Below are 25,991 nucleotides of genomic sequence, written 5' to 3'. Positions count from 1 at the left end.
TTGGATGAATACATTTGATATAGTTGTAGAATTAATTATCATTCTAAAAACTCCTGGAATATCTATAATTGGTTCTAAGTTCTAACGCCAAGTGACTAAATCTCTTATTTATTGCAATTTATTGAGGTCATTTTTGTTTTGTCTTGTTGATGAAATATAAAGATAGTATGAATGTAAACAGCTGAATATAAGCTTTCCAACTATCCCGGGTTAACAATCAGTAGCACTTCATCATCTGCTATTTCTTCAATTGTATGCTATATATTTAGTGAGCCTATTAGTTTAGTCTTTAGAGCATAAAGTTAAAAATGCCAAGGACATACTTTCAATCAGTCTCCAAGCCAATACTTGATGCTCCTGTAATGTTGAAAATAGATGTATTTTCTTCTGTATCATGTGTATCTCTATATTTCCTTTGAGGGGAAGCTGATAGAATGATTAAATGAATCAATTGCATATAGGTGATGAATTGTTATTTATTGCTAAAACACATGGAAAAAACATTAATGGTTCTAAGTTCTAACACTAAGTTTGAAAATCTCTTTTGTATTGTAATTTTTCTAAAGTCATATTAGTTTCTTCATGTTGATAATTTATATTTATAACTTCATGGTACACCTCTGAAATTAAGCTTTCCAAATCTCCCGGGTTAACTATCATTAGCACTTCTTCATATGCTCGACTTCCAGGTATTTGTGCAAAATGGCCTGTTAGGTCAGATGGTTGTTATTTATTGCTAAAACACATGGAAGAAACATTAATGGTTCTAAGTTCTAACACTAAGTATGAAAATCTCTTTTGTATTGTAATTTTTTAAAGTCATATTAGTTTCTTCATGTTGATATTATATAAGTATAACTTCATGGTAAACCTCTGAAATTAAGCTTTCCAAATCTCCCGGGTTAACTATCATTAGCACTTCTTCATATGCTGGACTTCCAGGAATTTGTGCAAAACGGCCTGTTAGCTCAGATGGTTAGAGCGTGGTGCTAATAACGCCAAGGTCACAGGTTCGATCCCTGTACAGGCCAAGTTTAATTGTTTGTAAAAAGATTAATTTTTCTTGTGTCTCATTTTTGACTGTTTATCACCATGGATCAAAAGCTACTTGAAGGATTGGATGAATACATTTGATATAGTTGTAGAATTAATTATTATTCTGAAAGCTCCTGGAATATCTATAATTGGTTCTAAGTTCTAACGCCAAGTAACTAAATCTCTTATTTATTGCAATTTATTGAGGTCATTTTTGTTTTGTCTTGTTGATGAAATATAAAGATAGTATGAATGTAAACAGCTGAATATAAGCTTTCCAACTATCCCGGGTTAACAATCGGTAGCACTTCATCATCTGCTATTTCTTCAATAGTATGCTATATATTTATTGAGCCTATTAGTTTAGTCTTTAGAGCATAAAGTTAACAATGCCAAGAACCTACTTTCAATCAGTCTCTAAGCCAATACTTGATGCTCCTTTAATGTTGAAAATAGATGTATTTTCTTCTGTATACTGTGTATGTCTATATTTCCTTTGAGGGGAAGCTGATAGAATGTTTAGATGAATCAATTGCATATAGGTGATGAATTGTTATTTATTGCTAAAACACATGGAAAAAACATTAATGGTTCTAAGTTCTAACACTAAGTATGAAAATCTCTTTTGTATTGTAATTTTTCTAAAGTCATATTAGTTTCTTCATGTTGATAATTTATATTTATAACTTCATGGTACACCTCTGAAATTAAGCTTTCCAAATCTCCCGGGTTAACTATCATTAGCACTTCTTCATATGCTGGACTTCCAGGAATTTGTGCAAAATGGCCTGTTAGCTCAGATGGTTAGAGCGTGGTGCTAATAACGCCAAGGTCACAGGTCCGATCCCTGTACAGGCCAAGTTTAATTGTTTGTAAAAAGATACATTTTTCTTGTGTCTCATTTTTGACTGTTTATCACCTTGGATCAAAAGCTACTTGAAGGATTGGATGAATACATTTGATATAGTTGTAGAATTAATTATCATTCTGAAAGCTCCTGGAATATCTATAATTGGTTCTAAGTTCTAACGCCAAGTAACTAAATCTCTTATTTATTGCAATTTATTGAGGTCATTTTTTTTGTCTTGTTGATGAAATATAAAAATAGTATGAATGTAAACAGCTGAATATAAGCTTTCCAACTATCCCGGGTTAACAATCAGTAGCACTTCATCATCTGCTATTTCTTCAATAGTATGCTATATATTTAGTGAGCCTATTAGTTTAGTCTTTAGAGCATAAAGTTAAAAATGCCAAGGACATACTTTCAATCAGTCTCCAAGCCAATAAGTGATGCTCCTTTAATGTTGAAAATAGATGTATTTTCTTCTGTATAATGTGTATGTCTATATTTCCTTTGAGGAGAAGCTGATAGAATGATTAGATCAATCAATTGCATATAGGTGATGAATTGTTATTTATTGCTAAAACACATGGAAAAAACATTAATGGTTCTAAGTTCTAACACTAAGTATGAAAATCTCTTTTGTATTGTAATTTTTCTAAAGTCATATTAGTTTCTTCATGTTGATATTATATATTTATAACTTTCATATTCATATGCTGGACTTCCAGGATTTTGTGCAAAACGGCCTGTTAGCTCAGATGGTTAGAGCGTGGTGCTAATAACGCCAAGGTCACAGGTTCGATCCCTGTACAGGCCAAGTTTAATTGTTTGTAAAAAGATACATTTTTCTTTTGTCTCATTTTTGACTGTTTATCACCTTGGATCAAAAGCTACTTGAAGGATTGGATGAATACATTTGATATAGTTGTAGAATTAATTATCATTCTAAAAGCTCCTGGAATATCTATAATTGGTTCTAAGTTCTAACGCCAAGTAACTAAATCTCTTATTTATTGCAATTTATTGAGGTCATTTCTGTTTTGTCTTGTTGATGAAATATAAAGATAGTATGAATGTAAACAGCTGAATATAAGCTTTCCAACTATCCCGGGTTAACAATCAGTAGCACTTCATCATCTGCTATTTCTTCAATAGTATGCTATATATTTAGTGAGCCTATTAGTTTAGTCTTTAGAGCATAATGTTAAAAATGCCAAGGACATACTTTCAATCAGTCTCCAAGCCAATACTTGATGCTCCTGTAATGTTGAAAATAGATGTATTTTCTTCTGTATCATGTGTATCTCTATATTTCCTTTGAGGGGAAGCTGATAGAATGATTAAATGAATCAATTGCATATAGGTGATGAATTGTTATTTATTGCTAAAACACATGGAAAAAACATTAATGGTTCTAAGTTCTAACACTAAGTATGAAAATCTCTTTTGTATTGTAATTTTTCTAAAGTCATATTAGTTTCTTCATGTTGATAATTTATATTTATAACTTCATGGTACACCTCTGAAATTAAGCTTTCCAAATCTCCCAGGTTAACTATCATTAGCACTTCTTCATATGCTCGACTTCCAGGTATTTGTGCAAAATGGCCTGTTAGCTCAGATGGTTGTTATTTATTGCTAAAACACATGGAAGAAACATTAATGGTTCTAAGTTCTAACGCCAAGTAACTAAATCTCTTATTTATTGAAATTTATTGAGGTCATTTTTGTTTTGTCTTGTTGATGAAATATAAAGATAGTATGAATGTAAACAGCTGAATATAAGCTTTCCAACTATCCCGGGTTAACAATCGGTAGCACTTCATCATCTGCTATTTCTTCAATAGTATGCTATATATTTATCGAGCCTATTAGTTTAGTCTTTAGAGCATAAAGTTAACAATGCCAAGAACATACTTTCAATCAGTCTCTAAGCCAATACTTGATGCTCCTTTAATGTTGAAAATAGATGTATTTTCTTCAGTATCATTTGTATGTCTATATTTCCTTCGAGGGGAAGCTGACACAATGATTAGATGAATCAATTGCATATAGGTGATGAATTGTTATTTATTGCTAAAACACATGGAAAAAACATTAATGGTTCTAAGTTCTAACACTAAGTATGAAAATCTCTTTTGTATTGTAATTTTTTTAAAGTCTTATAAGTTTCTTCATGTTTATATTATATATTTATAACTTCATGGTAAACCTCTGAAGTTAAGCTTTCCAAATCTCCCGGGTTAACTATCATTAGCACTTCTTCATATGCTGGACTTCCAGTAATTCGGGCAAAATGGCCTGTTAGCTCAGATGGTTAGAGCGTGTTGCTAATAACGCCAAGGTCACAGGTTCGATCCCTGTACAGGCCAAGTTTAATTGTTTGTAAAAAGATAAATGTTTCTTGTGTCTCATTTTTGACTGTTTATCACCTTGGATCAAATGCTGCTTGAAGGATTGGATGAATACATTTGATATAGTTGTAGAATTAATTATTATTCTGAAAGCTCCTGAAATATCTATTAATGGTTCTAAGTTCTAACGCCAAGTAACTAAATCTCTTATTTATTGCAATTTATTGAGGTCATTTTTGTTTTGTCTTGTTGATGAAATATAAAGATAGTATGAATGTAAACAGCTGAATATAAGCTTTCCAACTATCCCGGGTTAACAATCGGTAGCACTTCATCATCTGCTATTTCTTCAATAGTATGCTATGTATTTATTGAGCCTATTAGTTTAGTCTGTAGAGCATAAAGTTAAAAATGCCAAGGACATACTTTCAATCAGTCTCCAAGCCAATACTTGATGCTCCTTTAATGTTGAAAATAGATGTATTTTCTTCTGTATAATGTGTATGTCTATATTTCCTTTGAGGGGAAGCTGATAGAATGTTTAGATGAATCAATTGCATATAGGTGATGAATTGTTATTTATTGCTAAAACACATGGAAAAAACATTAATGGTTCTAAGTTCTAACACTAAGTATGAAAATCTCTTTTGTATTGTAATTTTTCTAAAGTCATATTAGTTTCTTCATGTTGATAATTTATATTTATAACTTCATGGTACACCTCTGAAATTAAGCTTTCCAAATCTCCCGGGTTAACAATCATTAGCACTTCTTCATATGCTGGACTTCCAGGAATTTGTGCAAAATGGCCTGTTAGCTCAGATGGTTAGAGCGTGGTGCTAATAACGCCAAGGTCACAGGTCCGATCCCTGTACAGGCCAAGTTTAATTGTTTGTAAAAAGATACATTTTTCTTGTGTCTCATTTTTGACTGTTTATCACCTTGGATCAAAAGCTACTTGAAGGATTGGATGAATACATTTGATATAGTTGTAGAATTAATTATCATTCTGAAAGCTCCTGGAATATCTATAATTGGTTCTAAGTTCTAACGCCAAGTAACTAAATCTCTTATTTATTGCAATTTATTGAGGTCATTTTTGTTTTGTCTTGTTGATGAAATATAAAGATAGTATGAATGTAAACAGCTGAATATAAGCTTTCCAACTATCCCGGGTTAACAATCAGTAGCACTTCATCATCTGCTATTTCTTCAATAGTATGCTATATATTTAGTGAGCCTATTAGTTTAGTCTTTAGAGCATAAAGTTAAAAATGCCAAGGACATACTTTCAATCAGTCTCCAAGCCAATAAGTGATGCTCCTTTAATGTTGAAAATAGATGTATTTTCTTCTGTATAATGTGTATGTCTATATTTCCTTTGAGGAGAAGCTGATAGAATGATTAGATGAATCAATTGCATATAGGTGATGAATTGTTATTTATTGCTAAAACACATGGAAAAAACATTAATGGTTCTAAGTTCTAACACTAAGTATGAAAATCTCTTTTGTATTGTAATTTTTCTAAAGTCATATTAGTTTCTTCATGTTGATAATTTATATTTATAACTTCATGGTACACCTCCGAAATTAAGCTTTCCAAATCTCCCGGGTTAACTATCATTAGCACTTCTTCATATGCTGGACTTCCAGGAATTTGTGCAAAACGGCCTGTTAGCTCAGATGGTTAGAGCGTGGTGCTAATAACGCCAAGGTCACAGGTTCGATCCCTGTACAGGCCAAGTTTAATTGTTTGAAAAAAGATTAATTTTTCTTGTGTCTCATTTTTGACTGTTTATCACCTTGGATCAAACGCTGCTTGAAGGATTGGATGAATGCATTTGATATAGTTGTAGAATTAATTATTATTCTGAAAGCTCCTGGAATATCTATTAATGGTTCTAAGTTCTAACGCCAAGTAACTAAATCTTTTATTTATTGCAATTTATTGAGGTCATTTTTGTTTTGTATTGTTGATGAAATATAAAAATAGTATGAATGTAAACAGCTGAATATAAGCTTTCCAACTATCCCGGGTTAACAATCAGTAGCACTTCATCATCTGCTATTTCTTCAATAGTATGCTATATATTTAGTGAGCCTATTAGTTTAGTCTTCAGAGCATAAAGTTAAAAATGCCAAGGACATACTTTCAATCCGTCTCCAAGCCAATACTTGATGCTCCTTTAATGTTGAAAATAGATGTATTTTCTTCTGTATCATGTGTATCTCTATATTTCCTTTGAGGGGAAGCTGATAGAATGATTAAATGAATCAATTGCATATAGGTGATGAATTGTTATTTATTGCTAAAACACATGGAAAAAACATTAATGGTTCTAAGTTCTAACACTAAGTATGAAAATCTCTTTTGTATTCTAATTTTTTTAAAGTCATATAAGTTTCTTCATGTTGATATTATATATTTATAACTTCATGGTAAACCTCTGAAATTAAGCTTTCCAAATCTCCCGGGTTAACTATCATTAGCACTTCTTCATATGCTGGACTTCCAGTAATTTGTGCAAAATGGCCTGTTAGCTCAGATGGTTAGAGCATGGTGCTAATAACGCCAAGGTCACAGGTTCAATCCCTGTACAGGCCAAGTTTAATTGTTTGTAAAAAGATAAATTTTTCTTGTGTCTCATTTTTGACTGTTTATCACCTTGGATCAAACGCTGCTTGAAGGATTGGATGAATACATTTGATATAGTTGTAGAATTAATTATTATTCTGAAAGCTCCTGAAATATCTATTAATGGCTCTAAGTTCTAACGCCAAGTAACTAAATCTCTTATTTATTGCAATTTATTGAGGTCATTTTTGTTTTGTCTTGTTGATGAAATATAAAGATAGTATGAATGTAAACAGCTGAATATAAGCTTTCCAACTATCCCGGGTTAACAATCGGCAGCACTTCATCATCTGCTATTTCTTCAATAGTATGCTATGTATTTATTGAGCCTATTAGTTTAGTCTGTAGAGCATAAAGTTAAAAATGCCAAGGACATACTTTCAATCAGTCTCCAAGCCAATACTTGATGCTCCTTTAATGTTGAAAATAGATGTATTTTCTTCTGTATAATGTGTATGTCTATATTTCCTTTGAGGGGAAGCTGATAGAATGATTAGATGAATCAATTGCATATAGGTGATGAATTGTTATTTATTGCTAAAACACATGGAAAAACATTAATGGTTCTAAGTTCTAACACTAAGTATGAAAATCTCTTTTGTATTGTAATTTTTCTAAAGTCATATTAGTTTCTTCATGTTGATATTATATATTTATAACTTCATGGTAAACCTCCGAAATTAAGCTTTCCAAATCTCCCAGGTTAACTATCATTAGCACTTCTTCATATGCTGGACTTCCAGGAATTTGTGCAGACCGGCCTGTTAGCTCAGATGGTTAGAGCGTGGTGCTAATAACGCCAAGGTCACAAGTTCGATCCCTGTACAGGCCAAGGTTAATTGTTTGAAAAAAGATTAATTTTTCTTGTGTCTCATTTTTGACTGTTTATCACCTTGGATCAAACGATGCTTGAAGGATTGGATGAATACATTTGATATAGTTGTAGAATTAATGATTATTCTGAAATCTCCTGGAATATCTATTAATGGTTCTAAGTTCTAACACCAAGTAACTAAATCTCTTATTTATTGCAATTTATTGAGGTCATTTTTGTTTTGTCTTGTTGATGAAATATTAAAATAGTATGAATGTAAACAGCTGAATATAAGCTTTCCAACTATCCCGGGTTAACAATCAGTAGCACTTCATCATCTGCTATTTCTTCAATAGTATGCTATATATTTATTGAGCCTATTAGTTTAGTCTTTAGAGCATAAAGTTAACAATGCCAAGAACATACTTTCAATCAGTCTCTAAGCCAATACTTGATGCTCCTTTAATGTTGAAAATAGATGTATTTTCTTCAGTATCATTTGTATGTCTATATTTCCTTCGAGGGGAAGCTGACACAATGATTAGATGAATCAATTGCATATAGGTGATGAATTGTTATTTATTGCTAAAACACATGGAAAAAACATTAATGGCTCTAAGTTCTAACACTAAGTATGAAAATCTCTTTTGTATTGTAATTTTTCTAAAGTCATATTAGTTTCTTCATGTTGATATTATATATTTATAACTTCATGGTAAACCTCCGAAATCAAGCTTTCCAAATCTCCCGGGTTAACTGTCATTAGCACTTCTTCATATGCTGGACTTCCAGGAATTTGTGCAGACAGGCCTGTTAGCTCAGATGGTTAAAGCGTGGTGCTAATAACGCCCAGGTCACAGGTTCGATCCCTGTACAGGCCAAGTTTAATTGTTTGAAAAAAGATTAATTTTTCTTGTGTCTCATCTTTGACTGTTTATCACCTTGGATCAAACGATGCTTGAAGGATTGGATGAATACATTTGATATAGTTGTAGAATTAATTATTATTCTGAAAGCTCCTGAAATATCTATTAATGGTTCTAAGTTCTAACGCCAAGTAACTAAATCTCTTATTTATTGCAATTTATTGAGGTCATTTTTGTTTTGTCTTGTTGATGAAATATAAAAATAGTATGAATGTAAACAGCTGAATATAAGCTTTCCAACTATCCCGGGTTAACAATCAGTAGCACTTCATCATCTGCTATTTCTTCAATAGTATGCTATATATTTAGTGAGCCTATTAGTTTAGTCTTCAGAGCATAAAGTTAAAAATGCCAAGGACATACTTTCAATCCGTCTCCAAGCCAATACTTGATGCTCCTTTAATGTTGAAAATAGATGTATTTTCTTCTGTATCATGTGTATCTCTATATTTCCTTTGAGGGGAAGCTGATAGAATGATTAAATGAATCAATTGCATATAGGTGATGAATTGTTATTTATTGCTAAAACACATGGAAAAAACATTAATGGTTCTAAGTTCTAACACTAAGTATGAAAATCTCTTTTGTATTGTAATTTTTTTAAAGTCATATAAGTTTCTTCATGTTGATATTATATATTTATAACTTTCATATTCATATGCTGGACTTCCAGGATTTTGTGCAAAAAGGCCTGTTAGCTCAGATGGTTAGAGCATGGTGCTAATAACGCCAAGGTCACAGGTTCGATCCCTGTACAGGCCAAGTTTAATTGTTTGTAAAAAGATACATTTTTCTTGTGTCTCATTTTTGACTGTTTATCACCTTGGATCAAAAGCTACTTGAAGGATTGGATGAATACATTTGATATAGTTGTAGAATTAATTATCATTCTAAAAACTCCTGGAATATCTATAATTGGTTCTAAGTTCTAACGCCAAGTGACTAAATCTCTTATTTATTGCAATTTATTGAGGTCATTTTTGTTTTGTCTTGTTGATGAAATATAAAGATAGTATGAATGTAAACAGCTGAATATAAGCTTTCCAACTATCCCGGGTTAACAATCAGTAGCACTTCATCATCTGCTATTTCTTCAATTGTATGCTATATATTTAGTGAGCCTATTAGTTTAGTCTTTAGAGCATAAAGTTAAAAATGCCAAGGACATACTTTCAATCAGTCTCCAAGCCAATACTTGATGCTCCTGTAATGTTGAAAATAGATGTATTTTCTTCTGTATCATGTGTATCTCTATATTTCCTTTGAGGGGAAGCTGATAGAATGATTAAATGAATCAATTGCATATAGGTGATGAATTGTTATTTATTGCTAAAACACATGGAAAAAACATTAATGGTTCTAAGTTCTAACACTAAGTTTGAAAATCTCTTTTGTATTGTAATTTTTCTAAAGTCATATTAGTTTCTTCATGTTGATAATTTATATTTATAACTTCATGGTACACCTCTGAAATTAAGCTTTCCAAATCTCCCGGGTTAACTATCATTAGCACTTCTTCATATGCTCGACTTCCAGGTATTTGTGCAAAATGGCCTGTTAGGTCAGATGGTTGTTATTTATTGCTAAAACACATGGAAGAAACATTAATGGTTCTAAGTTCTAACACTAAGTATGAAAATCTCTTTTGTATTGTAATTTTTTAAAGTCATATTAGTTTCTTCATGTTGATATTATATAAGTATAACTTCATGGTAAACCTCTGAAATTAAGCTTTCCAAATCTCCCGGGTTAACTATCATTAGCACTTCTTCATATGCTGGACTTCCAGGAATTTGTGCAAAACGGCCTGTTAGCTCAGATGGTTAGAGCGTGGTGCTAATAACGCCAAGGTCACAGGTTCGATCCCTGTACAGGCCAAGTTTAATTGTTTGTAAAAAGATTAATTTTTCTTGTGTCTCATTTTTGACTGTTTATCACCATGGATCAAAAGCTACTTGAAGGATTGGATGAATACATTTGATATAGTTGTAGAATTAATTATTATTCTGAAAGCTCCTGGAATATCTATAATTGGTTCTAAGTTCTAACGCCAAGTAACTAAATCTCTTATTTATTGCAATTTATTGAGGTCATTTTTGTTTTGTCTTGTTGATGAAATATAAAGATAGTATGAATGTAAACAGCTGAATATAAGCTTTCCAACTATCCCGGGTTAACAATCGGTAGCACTTCATCATCTGCTATTTCTTCAATAGTATGCTATATATTTATTGAGCCTATTAGTTTAGTCTTTAGAGCATAAAGTTAACAATGCCAAGAACCTACTTTCAATCAGTCTCTAAGCCAATACTTGATGCTCCTTTAATGTTGAAAATAGATGTATTTTCTTCTGTATACTGTGTATGTCTATATTTCCTTTGAGGGGAAGCTGATAGAATGTTTAGATGAATCAATTGCATATAGGTGATGAATTGTTATTTATTGCTAAAACACATGGAAAAAACATTAATGGTTCTAAGTTCTAACACTAAGTATGAAAATCTCTTTTGTATTGTAATTTTTCTAAAGTCATATTAGTTTCTTCATGTTGATATTATATATTTATAACTTTCATATTCATATGCTGGACTTCCAGGATTTTGTGCAAAACGGCCTGTTAGCTCAGATGGTTAGAGCGTGGTGCTAATAACGCCAAGGTCACAGGTTCGATCCCTGTACAGGCCAAGTTTAATTGTTTGTAAAAAGATACATTTTTCTTTTGTCTCATTTTTGACTGTTTATCACCTTGGATCAAAAGCTACTTGAAGGATTGGATGAATACATTTGATATAGTTGTAGAATTAATTATCATTCTAAAAGCTCCTGGAATATCTATAATTGGTTCTAAGTTCTAACGCCAAGTAACTAAATCTCTTATTTATTGCAATTTATTGAGGTCATTTCTGTTTTGTCTTGTTGATGAAATATAAAGATAGTATGAATGTAAACAGCTGAATATAAGCTTTCCAACTATCCCGGGTTAACAATCAGTAGCACTTCATCATCTGCTATTTCTTCAATAGTATGCTATATATTTAGTGAGCCTATTAGTTTAGTCTTTAGAGCATAATGTTAAAAATGCCAAGGACATACTTTCAATCAGTCTCCAAGCCAATACTTGATGCTCCTGTAATGTTGAAAATAGATGTATTTTCTTCTGTATCATGTGTATCTCTATATTTCCTTTGAGGGGAAGCTGATAGAATGATTAAATGAATCAATTGCATATAGGTGATGAATTGTTATTTATTGCTAAAACACATGGAAAAAACATTAATGGTTCTAAGTTCTAACACTAAGTATGAAAATCTCTTTTGTATTGTAATTTTTCTAAAGTCATATTAGTTTCTTCATGTTGATAATTTATATTTATAACTTCATGGTACACCTCTGAAATTAAGCTTTCCAAATCTCCCAGGTTAACTATCATTAGCACTTCTTCATATGCTCGACTTCCAGGTATTTGTGCAAAATGGCCTGTTAGCTCAGATGGTTGTTATTTATTGCTAAAACACATGGAAGAAACATTAATGGTTCTAAGTTCTAACGCCAAGTAACTAAATCTCTTATTTATTGAAATTTATTGAGGTCATTTTTGTTTTGTCTTGTTGATGAAATATAAAGATAGTATGAATGTAAACAGCTGAATATAAGCTTTCCAACTATCCCGGGTTAACAATCGGTAGCACTTCATCATCTGCTATTTCTTCAATAGTATGCTATATATTTATCGAGCCTATTAGTTTAGTCTTTAGAGCATAAAGTTAACAATGCCAAGAACATACTTTCAATCAGTCTCTAAGCCAATACTTGATGCTCCTTTAATGTTGAAAATAGATGTATTTTCTTCAGTATCATTTGTATGTCTATATTTCCTTCGAGGGGAAGCTGACACAATGATTAGATGAATCAATTGCATATAGGTGATGAATTGTTATTTATTGCTAAAACACATGGAAAAAACATTAATGGTTCTAAGTTCTAACACTAAGTATGAAAATCTCTTTTGTATTGTAATTTTTTTAAAGTCTTATAAGTTTCTTCATGTTTATATTATATATTTATAACTTCATGGTAAACCTCTGAAGTTAAGCTTTCCAAATCTCCCGGGTTAACTATCATTAGCACTTCTTCATATGCTGGACTTCCAGTAATTCGGGCAAAATGGCCTGTTAGCTCAGATGGTTAGAGCGTGTTGCTAATAACGCCAAGGTCACAGGTTCGATCCCTGTACAGGCCAAGTTTAATTGTTTGTAAAAAGATAAATGTTTCTTGTGTCTCATTTTTGACTGTTTATCACCTTGGATCAAATGCTGCTTGAAGGATTGGATGAATACATTTGATATAGTTGTAGAATTAATTATTATTCTGAAAGCTCCTGAAATATCTATTAATGGTTCTAAGTTCTAACGCCAAGTAACTAAATCTCTTATTTATTGCAATTTATTGAGGTCATTTTTGTTTTGTCTTGTTGATGAAATATAAAGATAGTATGAATGTAAACAGCTGAATATAAGCTTTCCAACTATCCCGGGTTAACAATCAGTAGCACTTCATCATCTGCTATTTCTTCAATAGTATGCTATATATTTAGTGAGCCTATTAGTTTAGTCTTTAGAGCATAAAGTTAAAAATGCCAAGGACATACTTTCAATCAGTCTCCAAGCCAATAAGTGATGCTCCTTTAATGTTGAAAATAGATGTATTTTCTTCTGTATAATGTGTATCTCTATATTTCCTTTGAGGGGAAGCTGATAGAATGATTAAATGAATCAATTGCATATAGGTGATGAATTGTTATTTATTGCTAAAACACATGAAAAAACATTAATGGTTCTAAGTTCTAACACTAAGTATGAAAATCTCTTTTGTATTGTAATTTTTCTAAAGTCATATTAGTTTCTTCATGTTGATAATTTATATTTATAACTTCATGGTACACCTCCGAAATTAAGCTTTCCAAATCTCCCGGGTTAACTATCATTAGCACTTCTTCATATGCTGGACTTCCAGGAATTTGTGCAAAATGGCCTGTTAGCTCAGATGGTTAGAGCGTGGTGCTAATAACGCCAAGGTCACAGGTCCGATCCCTGTACAGGCCAAGTTTAATTGTTTGTAAAAAGATACATTTTTCTTGTGTCTCATTTTTGACTGTTTATCACCTTGGATCAAAAGCTACTTGAAGGATTGGATGAATACATTTGATATAGTTGTAGAATTAATTATCATTCTGAAAGCTCCTGGAATATCTATAATTGGTTCTAAGTTCTAACGCCAAGTAACTAAATCTCTTATTTATTGCAATTTATTGAGGTCATTTTTGTTTTGTCTTGTTGATGAAATATAAAGATAGTATGAATGTAAACAGCTGAATATAAGCTTTCCAACTATCCCGGGTTAACAATCAGTAGCACTTCATCATCTGCTATTTCTTCAATAGTATGCTATATATTTAGTGAGCCTATTAGTTTAGTCTTTAGAGCATAAAGTTAAAAATGCCAAGGACATACTTTCAATCAGTCTCCAAGCCAATAAGTGATGCTCCTTTAATGTTGAAAATAGATGTATTTTCTTCTGTATAATGTGTATGTCTATATTTCCTTTGAGGGGAAGCTGATAGAATGATTAGATGAATCAATTGCATATAGGTGATGAATTGTTATTTATTGCTAAAACACATGGAAAAAACATTAATGGCTCTAAGTTCTAACACTAAGTATGAAAATCTTTTTTGTATTGTAATTTTTTTAAAGTCATATAAGTTTCTTCATGTTGATATTATATATTTATAACTTCATGGTAAACCTCTGAAGTTAAGCTTTCCAAATCTCCCGGGTTAACTATCATTAGCACTTCTTCATATGCTGGACTTCCAATAATTTGTATGGCTGAGATACCCGCCACCCCCTCTCAACACAATCCCCAAGGATGGGAAACCGGAAACAGTTCTGAAGTCTTTGGAAGACGGGAGGGAGTAACCCTCCCGGCCGTATTTATTAAAATATGAAACAAAATTAAAACATTAAATAAACAGTTTTATATTATGTACAATTTCATTACCACATTGCGATGTTTGGCTAACCTTAACAGATTCTCTAATACAAAGGTTCTCCTATCTGAACTAACATCCTACAAAACATTTACTTGAAATTTTGAAATTGTACATCCTAACGTTTAAGGGCCAACGGCAAGGTCGTAACCGGTGTCAAGATCCCTAACCCAGAAATATCGCCCTCACTTGTGAGGGGCGGCCCGGAGGCGTACCTCAAGTGCAATTACCAATTTCCCTTGACTTGATGGGGGCCCCAATAAAACTCGATGCCACTTAGAGGTCGTACGAGGACTCGTGTGAGGTATCTAGAAGGTAGCGTAGACCCCCCCAAACCCCACACAACTTACCACATCTGCCGTCGCAGACGTCCTGGCCCCGGGAAATTCCCCAGGAGGGGGCTGTAACCCCTCCTACCCAGGAAGGGGCCTTGACCGCCTTTCCTTTTCTTTCGGCGACCCATCCTTAGAAGGGACCGCCTCCCCGTTGAGGGGCCAATGGCCACCTCCCCCGAGCGCTCCCATCCGTGCTGGGTGACGCCCACTCATAGGGATCTTCCAATTAGTGCTCACCGATCATGACCTTACCGCCCGACCAAAATAAATACGACAATGCTAACTAAATGACTAAACTAAAAAGACAGTAGCAACTACACTTTTATTAAAAGCATGCTTACCAATGAACACTAAAGCAGAATTTCTTTATTTGCGAAACGTAACACAAATCGACCATTCTTTATTACATACTCAAAATCATCACGATAATACCACAACCTGTAAACGAAAATCAGAGTTATCCATCAACTTTATTCAAAAACTACTTGCTGTCCTCAGGGGCTGGTGGGTGGGTCAAAATTGGCTCTTCGTTCCGTCTCGAGCTCACGTGCAGCGAGGAGGTGCAGCTTCAGAGCACAGGAACAAGAGGATGCCTTCGGATCTTGCTTCTCCTTTTATCCGTCTTCAGGGCGGGCGTAAACCCGCCCCTGCCTGCCCCTAGGGCGTGGCCAGCCGCGTCAGTGTCTAGGCCAACCCACTCTAGGGCGGGAAAAGGCGCGCCCCGGCTACGCCGCTTCGGGCATACCAGCCGAGACTCGCCTCCCGCCCAAGATGGCTTCCCGGGGGGATCGTGGTACTCCGCCATACGTTCGGGGGGACCGAGTGGTCGCCCCTTTCCATATGGCTGAGATACCCGCCACCCCCTCTCAACACAATCCCCAAGGATGGGAAACCGGAAACAGTTCTGAAGTCTTTGGAAGACGGGAGGGAGTAACCCTCCCGGCCATATTTATTAAAATATGAAACAAAATTAAAACATTAAATAAACAGTTTCATATTATGTACAATTTCATTACCACATTGCGATGTTTGGCTAACCTTAACAGATTCTCTAATACAAAGGTTCTCCTAGCCGAACTAACATCCTACAAAACATTTACTTGAAATTTTGAAATTGTACATCCTAACGTTTAAGGGCCAACGGCAAGGTCGTAACCGGTGTCAAGATCCCTAACCCAGAAATATCGCCCTCACTTGTGAGGGGCGGCCCAGAGGCGTACCTCAAGTGCAATTACCAATTTCCCTTGACTTGACGGGGGCCCCAATAAAACTTGACGCCACTTAGAGGTCGTACGAGGACTCGTGTGAGGTATCTAGAAGGTAGCGTAGACCCCCCCCCAAACCCCACACAACTTACCACATCTGCCGTCGCAGACGTCCTGGCCCCGGGAAATTCCCCAGGAGGGGGCTGTAACCCCTCCTACCCAGGAAGGGGCCTTGACCGCCTTTCCTTTTCTTTCGGCGACCCATCCTTAGAAGGGACCGCCTCCCCGTTGAGGGGCCAATGGCCACCTCCCCCGAGCGCTCCCATCCGTGCTGGGTGACGCCCACTCATAGGGATCTTCCAATTAGTGCTCACCGATTATGACCTTACCGCCACAGGCCGGATAGTTGACCGGCTATCCGGACCCCCCACAACACTCCTACCTAAAGGTCATGGTGTAACGTTTTTAGCCATGCTAAGAAGTCTCCTATGAGTAACTCATTCCCCACCCGAGACAAATGCACTCCATCCCCCAAATACATACTGTCATCATTAATACACCCATGTGAAATAGAATGCAGTGTCTTGGAACGGAACAACCTACTCACTTTGTTATTAAGCTTCCTAACAGAATGATTTAAGGCAGGAACCGAAATAGCCCCCCGCCACACTTTTCGTGGGATCATATGGGACCACGCAATTGTGCACCCTGGAACTCTCCTCGCTAACCAACTTACAGTGGAAAGCATCGCCTCAAGAAGAAGTCGTCTACCAGTGGTGACCAAATCATTACCCCCAAGATGTACTATGACTACAGACGGCGGTGACCTCGTCCGCCCTAGCAAACCCTCAAAATATGATTGAAACTGGTCAATACAGAGACCGCCTCTTCCGTAGAAGGACACACTGTACCCGTATTCCCCAGCTACGTGAATCATATCACCTGCCTTGAATACGTCTGCGGCACGTCTCACGTATGAGTGGCCCACAACCCACACCTCCTTTTTCACAGCCGGTGATGTCTGACCGCTGGCCCGGTGTTGGGTCGACTGCAAAGTCCGCCCCGCCTCGTAGGCTTGCGCAACTGAAAACCAAACAAAAACAAGAAGCGTGAGTACATTGTTACAGCTTCACAACATGTGCAACCGCACATACCTTTTATAACAATTGGAGGACCAACGCCCCACCCGTTTAACTTGTTCAACATCCAGACCCCTGGCTGTAGCTTCTGTAGCAGCCCCTATCCGAAAGGAATGGGTCCCAAACTCGCCCGGGTTCAAGCCCGCAGCGGCAATCGACATCGCAAGCACCCGCTGAAACTGAAACTTTGTCAGTGGGGTGGCGTCAGCGTGTTTCAACAAGGTCCCCCCCCACGATGCCACCCTTCGTGCTAAATAATCTTCTAGACACCTTACCGGGCACATGGAGGACCCGGGAATCCTGCGTATGATTACGCAGTCACCCATCCCACTTTGATCGGTCTTGGACCTGACAAATGAGACCGTCATCGTCTCCCCTCTGATCTGGACGTGCTCCTGGCACAATCCTCCTGTCACATCCTGCTTGTTCCTCGCCACTAGTTCGCTTACCCGCATAGCCCCATGGAATGCCAGCGTAAAAGCGGCTCGGAATAACACTGTCTCAAACTGAGATGAACACGTAGCAGGGAGTCTGGATAATAACTGGGCCAGCCTATCCAAACCTATCGGGCGCCTCTCATCTCCTCTGCGACCCTCAAGGCGTTGCCACCCCCGTAGCGCTTTCTGTACAACGAAAGACGCTGTCGGGTCATGGATCCCGTGAGCCCTAGCAACAAAGGAAATGGCAGCCCGATGCCTCTGAGCCGTGGCCACCGATTTCCCGACCCGATGTAAGGACATCAGAAAATTCACCACCCACTCTTCCTGGCCCCAAAGCTCCTCTCTATCAGTCCCCAAAAAGGCCAAATAGGACCGGAACGCCCCTTCATATGCCTTCCTCGTCCTGGGTGCTAAACTCTCTCCCACGAGGTTACGAAGTTCGGGGCACCGAGAGACCAGAGAGCTTCGGGAAAGGGTGCCGGCTCCGGGTCCGCTGTGGGAAGGAAACCCCAGAAAGCCTGCATACGAAAACGAGACAGTGCATCAGCCGCCTGGTTCATTACCCCTGGGACATGTCTTGCTCTGAATAGCACATTCAATTGCATATACAGTAAAACAATTTCCTTGAGCAGTCTCAAAATCCATTTGCATCGTGCTGCCTGACTATTGATACACTCGACCACGGTCATATTGTCAGACCAAAATACCACAGAGTGATCTTTGAACCCTTCGGGCCAAGTTCTCAGGGCCACTAAAATGGGGAAAAGTTCCAGGAAAGCAATGTTACCTGTCAGTCCACTGTCATGCCACCATGTCGGCCACTTTTGTGCAGACCATCTTGTGCCGAAGATGGCACCGAAACCTATGCTCCCTGCCGAATCTGTCCACAGCCCCAGCTCCTCAGAGGACACGGCTGGTTTGTTCCAGACGACTCGACCATTGAAATCCGCCAGAAATGCCAACCAAATGCGCATGTCCTGGCGGACCTCTGCCGAGAGCCTTGTGCGATGATGGCACTCCTTCAGGCCGACCATGGCTTGAGCGATCGAACGGGAAAAGGGGCGGGCCATTGGTATAACCCTCAGGGCAAAATTCAACTGGCCAACTAACTGCTGTAATTGATGCAGCTTAACCTTAGGTCCACTTATACACATTTGCAGGGATGTCCTGAACTTTGACACTTTGTCAGCTGGTAAACGAAAACAACCTTCTGCGGAGTCTAACTCGATCCCCAGAAACTCGAGGCAAGTGGAAGGCCCCACAGTCTTACCTGGTGCCAATGGCACGCCAAACTGATTCATCAAGACACAAAACTGCGCCAAAGCCTGCCCACATTCCGGATCCCCGGCTGCCCTCAGGAACAAAAAATCATCAAGGTAATGCATCACATTTTGGAAACCCGTCTTCCTTGTGAAGACCCATTGTAGAAAACTACTGAATTTTTCGAAATAGGCACAAGATATAGAGCACCCCATCGGCATACACCTATCCATGTAATAATGACCCTGAAACATGAAACCTAAGAGACGCTGATCGTCTGGATGTACCGGGAGCAACCGGAACGCTGACTCGATATCAGATTTTGCCATCAGCGCCCCGGGCCCCAGGCGATTCAAAATGGCTACGGCCTCATCGAAGGAAGCGTACCGCACCGAACACACTTCCGGGTCTATCGCTTCGTTTACGGAAAGACCACGTGGGGCTGATAAATTATGTATCAGCCGAAACTCACCCGGGTCCTTCTTTGGGACCACACCTAAAGGGGAACAAACAAAGTTAGGAACCGGTGGTACACTAAACGGACCGGCGACTCGACCTCGAGTAACCTCCTTCCTGATCTTATCCTGTACCACGGTCGTATGCTGAAAGACCGATAGCTGATTTTTACATTTCGCTGCACCTTGAAAGTCCCCCACTGGGATGCGGAAACCATAAGAAAACCCGTTCCGCAACACCCCAGCAGAAGTACGATCCGGGTATTCACTGAGCCAAGGAATCATTGCCAAGGTATCAATCGGGGTAGGTAAAGGCGCCCCTCGGACTATGTTAGACCTGTTTGGCGCCTCCTCTACCCCCGTTATCACCCGTTTTGGCTCTGCACGTGGACTCAGGATGGGATGATTGCCCACACCCACTACATTCGTGTCTAAATTTGCACGATCCCTGGGGCCTAGTACATTTACCCCTGTTGAAGTTCCAACAAACCCCCCTTTTTCCTGTATTGCCGGCAGACTTCGAGTAATTGTCGGTACCCGCACCTGACCGAAAGGGCGTCCCCGCATACTGGCGGGAGGATTCGCCAACGATACTCCCTACTAATGGCAATTTTAACATACCAGTCTCCTTCATTTTGGACCATGACACAGAATCATAACAATCCCACGTTAAGTTTTTATCATGTTCCTTAGCCTTTCTAAACAGGTTATCATAGCAGAACCAATGATTACCCTCGTGTGATACCGAGTACCCCATGATTCGTGACTGATAAATCGGCAATTCGGGTAACAGATCGGGCCTTCGTTCCCCCAAGATCGATGTAAAAACCCCCCACGCTTGGCCCCAATTGCCAATGTTTTCATTTACCTTAAAGGCGGCCATTTTTGCGCGCCAAACACTCGGATGCATGAGCTCCTTCTGGCCCTTAACATGCTCCATCTCATAGTGATCAGTAAGCAACGAGAAGATGTTTACGTACTCCCCTGCCCATATCTTCTCTTTAATAGCCAAAGGAACATGCTGACCCAACTTTTCCCTACGAGAGGGTGCTGACTCATCCCTCGCAATCGGCAATGGCCGCTTACCTGCACCGGACGTTGCCTCTGCTACTGCACCCGTCCCCTGTGGCTTCTCTACAGCGGCAGCCGGCGTGGACACCTTCGCTGCTTCCCGTGACTCACGCAGTTGCTTCATTAGCTCCTGTGCGTCGACAGCCGTGGCGCCCTCGCTACCTTTTCCCAACCACGCTGCTAATTGTGCTGCCAGCTCGGGCGGCATATCTTCCCCGGACACGGGGGTGACCACAACGGGAATCGGATTCCCTTCCTCCGGCACGGGAGTTGGTGCCTCGAGCGGGGTACTGGGACCCGGGTTGTCTCCCCCAGCTGCTCCCCTCCTGGGCCTCTTGTTTTTCCCTCCCGGGGCTGCTCCCGCCAAAGGACGTTTCGGCCCCCCTTCCTCGTCTTTATCCATTCGCCTCTTTAGGTCGGTCACCTCCTTCATGAGAACGCGCAGCATCTGGTCAGTAGTCATGCGCTTTCCCGCCTTCTTCGGCATTCTCCAACAGAGTATCTGAAAAACAAACAAGAACGATTACAACGCTCAAAATTGGCTCTTCGTTCCGTCTCGAGCTCACGTGCAGCGAGGAGGTGCAGCTTCAGAGCACAGGAACAAGAGGATGCCTTCGGATCTTGCTTCTCCTTTTATCCGTCTTCAGGGCGGGCGTAAACCCGCCCCTGCCTGCCCCTAGGGCGTGGCCAGCCGCGTCAGTGTCTAGGCCAACCCACTCTAGGGCGGGAAAAGGCGCGCCCCGGCTACGCCGCTTCGGGCATACCAGCCGAGACTCGCCTCCCGCCCAAGATGGCTTCCCGGGGGGATCGTGGTACTCCGCCATACGTTCGGGGGGACCGAGTGGTCGCCCCTTTCCATGCAAAATGGCCTGTTAGCTCAGATGGTTAGAGCGTGGTGCTAATAACGCCAAGGTCACAGGTTCGATCCCTGTACAGGCCAAGTTTAATTGTTTGTAAAAAGATAAATGTTTCTTGTGTCTCATTTTTGACTGTTTATCACCTTGGATCAAATGCTGCTTGAAGGATTGGATGAATACATTTGATATAGTTGTAGAATTAATTATTATTCTGAAAGCTCCTGAAATATCTATTAATGGTTCTAAGTTCTAACGCCAGGTAACTAAATCTCTTATTTATTGCAATTTATTGAGGTCATTTTTGTTTTGTCTTGTTGATGAAATATAAAGATAGTATGAATGTAAACAGCTGAATATAAGCTTTCCAACTATCCCGGGTAAACAATTGGTAGCACTTCATCATCTGCTATTTCTTCAATAGTATGCTATGTATTTATTGAGCCTATTAGTTTAGTCTGTAGAGCATAAAGTTAAAAATGCCAAGGACATACTTTCAATCCGTCTCCAAGCCAATACTTGATGCTCCTTTAATGTTGAAAATAGATGTATTTTCTTCTGTATCATGTGTATCTCTATATTTCCTTTGAGGGGAAGCTGATAGAATGATTAAATGAATCAATTGCATATAGGTGATTGTGAGAAGTTGGCCTGGTATATAATGCTCACTAGTTCTAGTGATCACTTTGTACCATGCCAAGCAACCCTTATGATGATGGTTGTAATTCAACCTTGTAGACCAGTTATCCTAGTGGTAACGTGGACAAAGCAGTCTTAGGCTAAACTCTGAAAGGCATGTGAAGCCAGCTGTTATACCATACACAACCCCCTTGAATACCAAATGAAAGGGACACCACACAGATATATATTGAAAATATATGTTGATTTATTAACTATTAAAATCCCCTGGACTCTTTATGAGCACAGAAGCACAAGCGTAAAATCACAAGACAGTTTAAAATACACAAAAGTTGCACAATATGGATGAGCCCTAGGGGCCACTTAAACCATATACTAAATAAGTGGTATAAGAGATACCAGGAGGAAAGTGAAGAGGCCTAGGGCCTTGGGAATCGCTGGAGCTATTCGAGACTGGAGTTAACTAAGTCGGGAAAGGCCCACGGGACTCGGGTGCAGTGTTCAAAGTGCACGCACTTCTCAATACAAAGTCTATGGTGCGTAAAAAGCACAAAGTTAGAAAGTTAGGAACCTTCCGAGTGACCTACGGAGCTGAAACTTAAAACACAGGCCCTTGGGATGTGTACCAGTGCAGGAGCACCGGCGGAGCTGAGTTACCTCACCCACAGGAAGCGGGTGCACAGGGTCGAAGATGTGTCGGGTTTCGTCACGCTGGTCGATGGTGCTTGGAGCTGGAGATGCTGCAGGCGGCTCGATGAGAAGAGTTCCGGTGGATCCAAGGGTGGATCTGTAGATGTGAAGACCTGAAAGCAGAGGGGACAGTGTTCAAAGTCACTAGCCAGTGACTGCCGTGGAACCAGAGTGGAACCAGGTGATGTCGGGTGCAAACAGGCGTTGTCGGGTAGCTTCTTTCTGCAGCCACGTGGATACCCGGGGTCGAGGACGTCCAGGAGTCGGTCACGAGCTGTCCCACGTAGGCCTCTCGCTGTTGGCGGTGTCGGCGACCTGATCGGAGCAAACAGGCCTTGGCAAATGCAAGCCACGCAGGAGTTGAAAGATGCTGTTCACTCGGACCAGCAAGGTCAGAGCGGGTGCTCCTTTTCACAGGAGCTTGGGTAGGTCTGGAGCAACCAGACCTGCTGTTTAAATCTTCGGGTTCGTCGCCAAGATGGCCGCTGGCCGCGTGGCTAGTGGCCGGGATGGCGCGTCGAGTGGCACAGTGCAAAAGGGCCCCACGCAGATCGTGGAGATGCTGGGGGGCTGATCTTCGGTGCAAGGGCTGCTCGGTGGTGGGGGTTCTCAATCCCCAAAGCACAACGTCGAGGATGCCTCAGAAGCTGCGCAGTCAGCTTTACGAGTGTCTTCCAAGAGGTCCGGTCCCACGTCACTCGGTGCCTCCACGGGTCCCTTCTTTGCAGGGACTGTGGATCGGGCTCTGAGAGGTCTGGGAATCTGGTTCTTGTCGGGCTCTGGGCTCGGGCTCCGGCGGGAGGCGGCGGCAAAGCAGACGTCGAGTTGCTGGTTGGTACCTGTGTTCACAGGGTGGTCACTCCTTGGCCACAAGGGAGATTCTTCTTCAGTCTTCTGTGCAGCAGAATGTCGAAGTCCAGTCTTCTTCTTAGTTTAAGTTGATTTCGGGATGATCTGCTGTGCAATGGCACTGCTCCCCCTCTTATTCCAATCTAGGGGGTGGATCACCTACTAGGTCCCTCCTCTGGGAGGAACCAGGAAGGGGGGCGGTTACACCCCCTTTCCTTTGTCCAGCTCCGCGCCAGGACTGGGGCTGGAAGGCCCCAGAACCGGTTTGGGCTGGCCTATGCACGGGGACACCTTGTGTGCCCCGGGCATGTCTGATTCTTTTCAGCCCTGTCCTACCTAATACACAAAATCCTGTCTGGGGTGGTGCTCGCACCTCCCAAGGCAGGAAACCCTTTGTCCAGGCCACCATCTGCCGAGTTTCGGTCAGCAGCAGGAGGCCAGACTTGTGTCTGTGGTGGCAGCGTCCATTTTGTGGAGCTGAGGCTCTGTTTAACTTTAACCGGGGTTAAGGCTACACACATGTCGTGTCCCTCTAGAAGGGTGGAATGCTATCCCCGTCGCCAGAACTGGCGAGGGGATAGTATTCCAATTCGTATGACACCTTACTCGACATGTTTTGATAAAGCCAAACCAAAGATAGCATTTAACCGCGAGGATTATAATGCACTTAAGAGTATATGGTATGGCAATATCCCGGAACAGCTTAGGGAGTGGTTCCCGACAGCTGCAGACAGGCTCAGCTCATGCTAGAGCACCATCTCACATATTTCCAAGCACTCTGCCTCCAGGATTGATGAGGCCTTCCATAGGAGTGGCTGATAGGAACATATGTGTCCAGTTTAGGGTTAGGCACAGGCATACTGTACCTAAGTAAGAGGTGGTTACACCGACTTACCCCAGCTGAGTGTTCAGCCAGTTGTGTCAAAGATGGAGGCCAGGCCAGGGGTGGCACAATACGTGCTGCAGCCCCTGGTAGGCCTTGGATACACCTATGCCCTGGGCACCTAGGGTGCACTATTACAGGGGCTCATAAGGTGAACCAGTTCCAATTCGTAATGCACCTAGAGTGCATTGGCATCAATTTAGAGAGAGAACAGCAGGCTGTGGGTCTGATTAGCAGGCCCACAGCCACATTAAGTCAGAAACCAGTGAAGCAAAAAGCAAAAATTTGGGGTGACCATAGGATAGCAGACCCTACTCTCCTACATAACCCCCCCCCAAACGCAGGGACATTAGACTAACCTTGACCAGTTGTGTCTTCATGTTCTAAGTGGAAGTACCTGGAGAGACCATCTGCGTTGCCATGGTCAGTCCCTGGGCGGTGCTCCACTGTAAAGTCCATCCCCTGTAGGGAAATGGACCACCTGAGTAGTTTGGGGTTTTCACCCTTCATCTGATTAAGCCATAGGAGGGGCTTATGGTCGGTCTGAATCTTGAAGTGAGTGCCAAATAAGTATGGTCTCAACTTCTTCAGGGCCCACACCACAGCAAAGGCCTCCCTCTCTATAGCTGACCAACGTTTCTCTCTGGGGGTCAGCCTTCTGCTAATGAAAGCAATGGGCTGGTCCTGGCCATCTACATTAAGCTGTGAAAGCACTGCTCCCACTCCCAACTCAGAAGCATCTGTTTGGACAATGAACTCTCTTGAGTAGTCAGGACTCTTCAGGATAGGTGCAGAGCACATGGCCTTCTTCAGGTCATCAAATGCCTTTTGACAGATTTCTGTCCACTGAACCTTTTTGGGCATCTTCTTGGATGTCAGATCATTAAGAGGAGTCACAATGGACCCATAGTTCTTAACAAACTTCCTGTAGTACCCAGTCAGGCCCAAGAAAGCTCTGACCTGAGTCTGGGTAGTTGGAGGGGACCAGTCCTTGATGGTCTGGATCTTACTCTCCAGTGGTTGAACTTGGCCTCCACCTACAAGGTGGCCCAGGTATACAACCTTGCTCTGCCCTATCTGGCACTTTGTTGCCTTGATAGTGAGGCCTGCCTTCTGCAGAGCCTCAAGCACTTCCTTCAGGTGGATCAGGTGATCCTCCCAGGTGGAGCTAAAGACAGCAATATCGTCCAGATAAGCTGCACAAAAGTCATCCAACCCAGTGAGGACTTGGTTCACCAACCTTTGGAAGGTGGCAGGTGCATTTTTCAAACCAAAGGGCATCACCACAAACTGATAATGCCCACTAGGGGTAGAAAATGCTGTCTTGGCTTTAGACTCCTCAGCTAACCTGATTTGCCAGTAGCCAGCTGTCAAGTCAAATGTGCTCAAATATTTGGCAGAAGCCAACTTGTCAATGAGCTCATCTGCCCTTGGAATAGGGTGTGCATCTGTCCTGGTGACAGCATTGAGTCCTCTGTAATCCACACAGAACCTCATCTCTCTCTTGCC

General features: G+C 40.3%; 7 non-coding genes across 7 annotated transcripts; all 7 read left to right on the top strand.

Moving 5' to 3' along the window:
* Positions 1-957: 957 nt before the first annotated feature.
* Positions 958-1,031, top strand: TRNAI-AAU (transfer RNA isoleucine (anticodon AAU)). Its single transcript has one exon. It is a non-coding gene; the product is annotated as a tRNA-Ile (tRNA).
* Positions 1,032-2,625: 1,594 nt separating this feature from the next.
* Positions 2,626-2,699, top strand: TRNAI-AAU (transfer RNA isoleucine (anticodon AAU)). Its single transcript has one exon. It is a non-coding gene; the product is annotated as a tRNA-Ile (tRNA).
* A 3,207-nt stretch (positions 2,700-5,906) lies between these two features.
* TRNAI-AAU (transfer RNA isoleucine (anticodon AAU)) lies at positions 5,907-5,980 on the top strand. The gene has a single exon. It is a non-coding gene; the product is annotated as a tRNA-Ile (tRNA).
* Positions 5,981-9,301: 3,321 nt separating this feature from the next.
* TRNAI-AAU (transfer RNA isoleucine (anticodon AAU)) lies at positions 9,302-9,375 on the top strand. The gene has a single exon. It is a non-coding gene; the product is annotated as a tRNA-Ile (tRNA).
* A 1,042-nt stretch (positions 9,376-10,417) lies between these two features.
* TRNAI-AAU (transfer RNA isoleucine (anticodon AAU)) lies at positions 10,418-10,491 on the top strand. The gene has a single exon. It is a non-coding gene; the product is annotated as a tRNA-Ile (tRNA).
* Positions 10,492-11,224: 733 nt separating this feature from the next.
* On the top strand, positions 11,225-11,298 carry TRNAI-AAU (transfer RNA isoleucine (anticodon AAU)). The gene has a single exon. It is a non-coding gene; the product is annotated as a tRNA-Ile (tRNA).
* A 10,135-nt stretch (positions 11,299-21,433) lies between these two features.
* TRNAI-AAU (transfer RNA isoleucine (anticodon AAU)) lies at positions 21,434-21,507 on the top strand. The gene has a single exon. It is a non-coding gene; the product is annotated as a tRNA-Ile (tRNA).
* Positions 21,508-25,991: the final 4,484 nt, after the last annotated feature.

This window comes from Lissotriton vulgaris, chromosome 4_1, assembly GCF_964263255.1.
Source record: "Lissotriton vulgaris chromosome 4_1, aLisVul1.2, whole genome shotgun sequence".
Taxonomy (NCBI): Eukaryota; Metazoa; Chordata; class Amphibia; order Caudata; family Salamandridae; genus Lissotriton; species Lissotriton vulgaris.
This window is presented reverse-complemented; position numbering and strand designations above follow the sequence as displayed.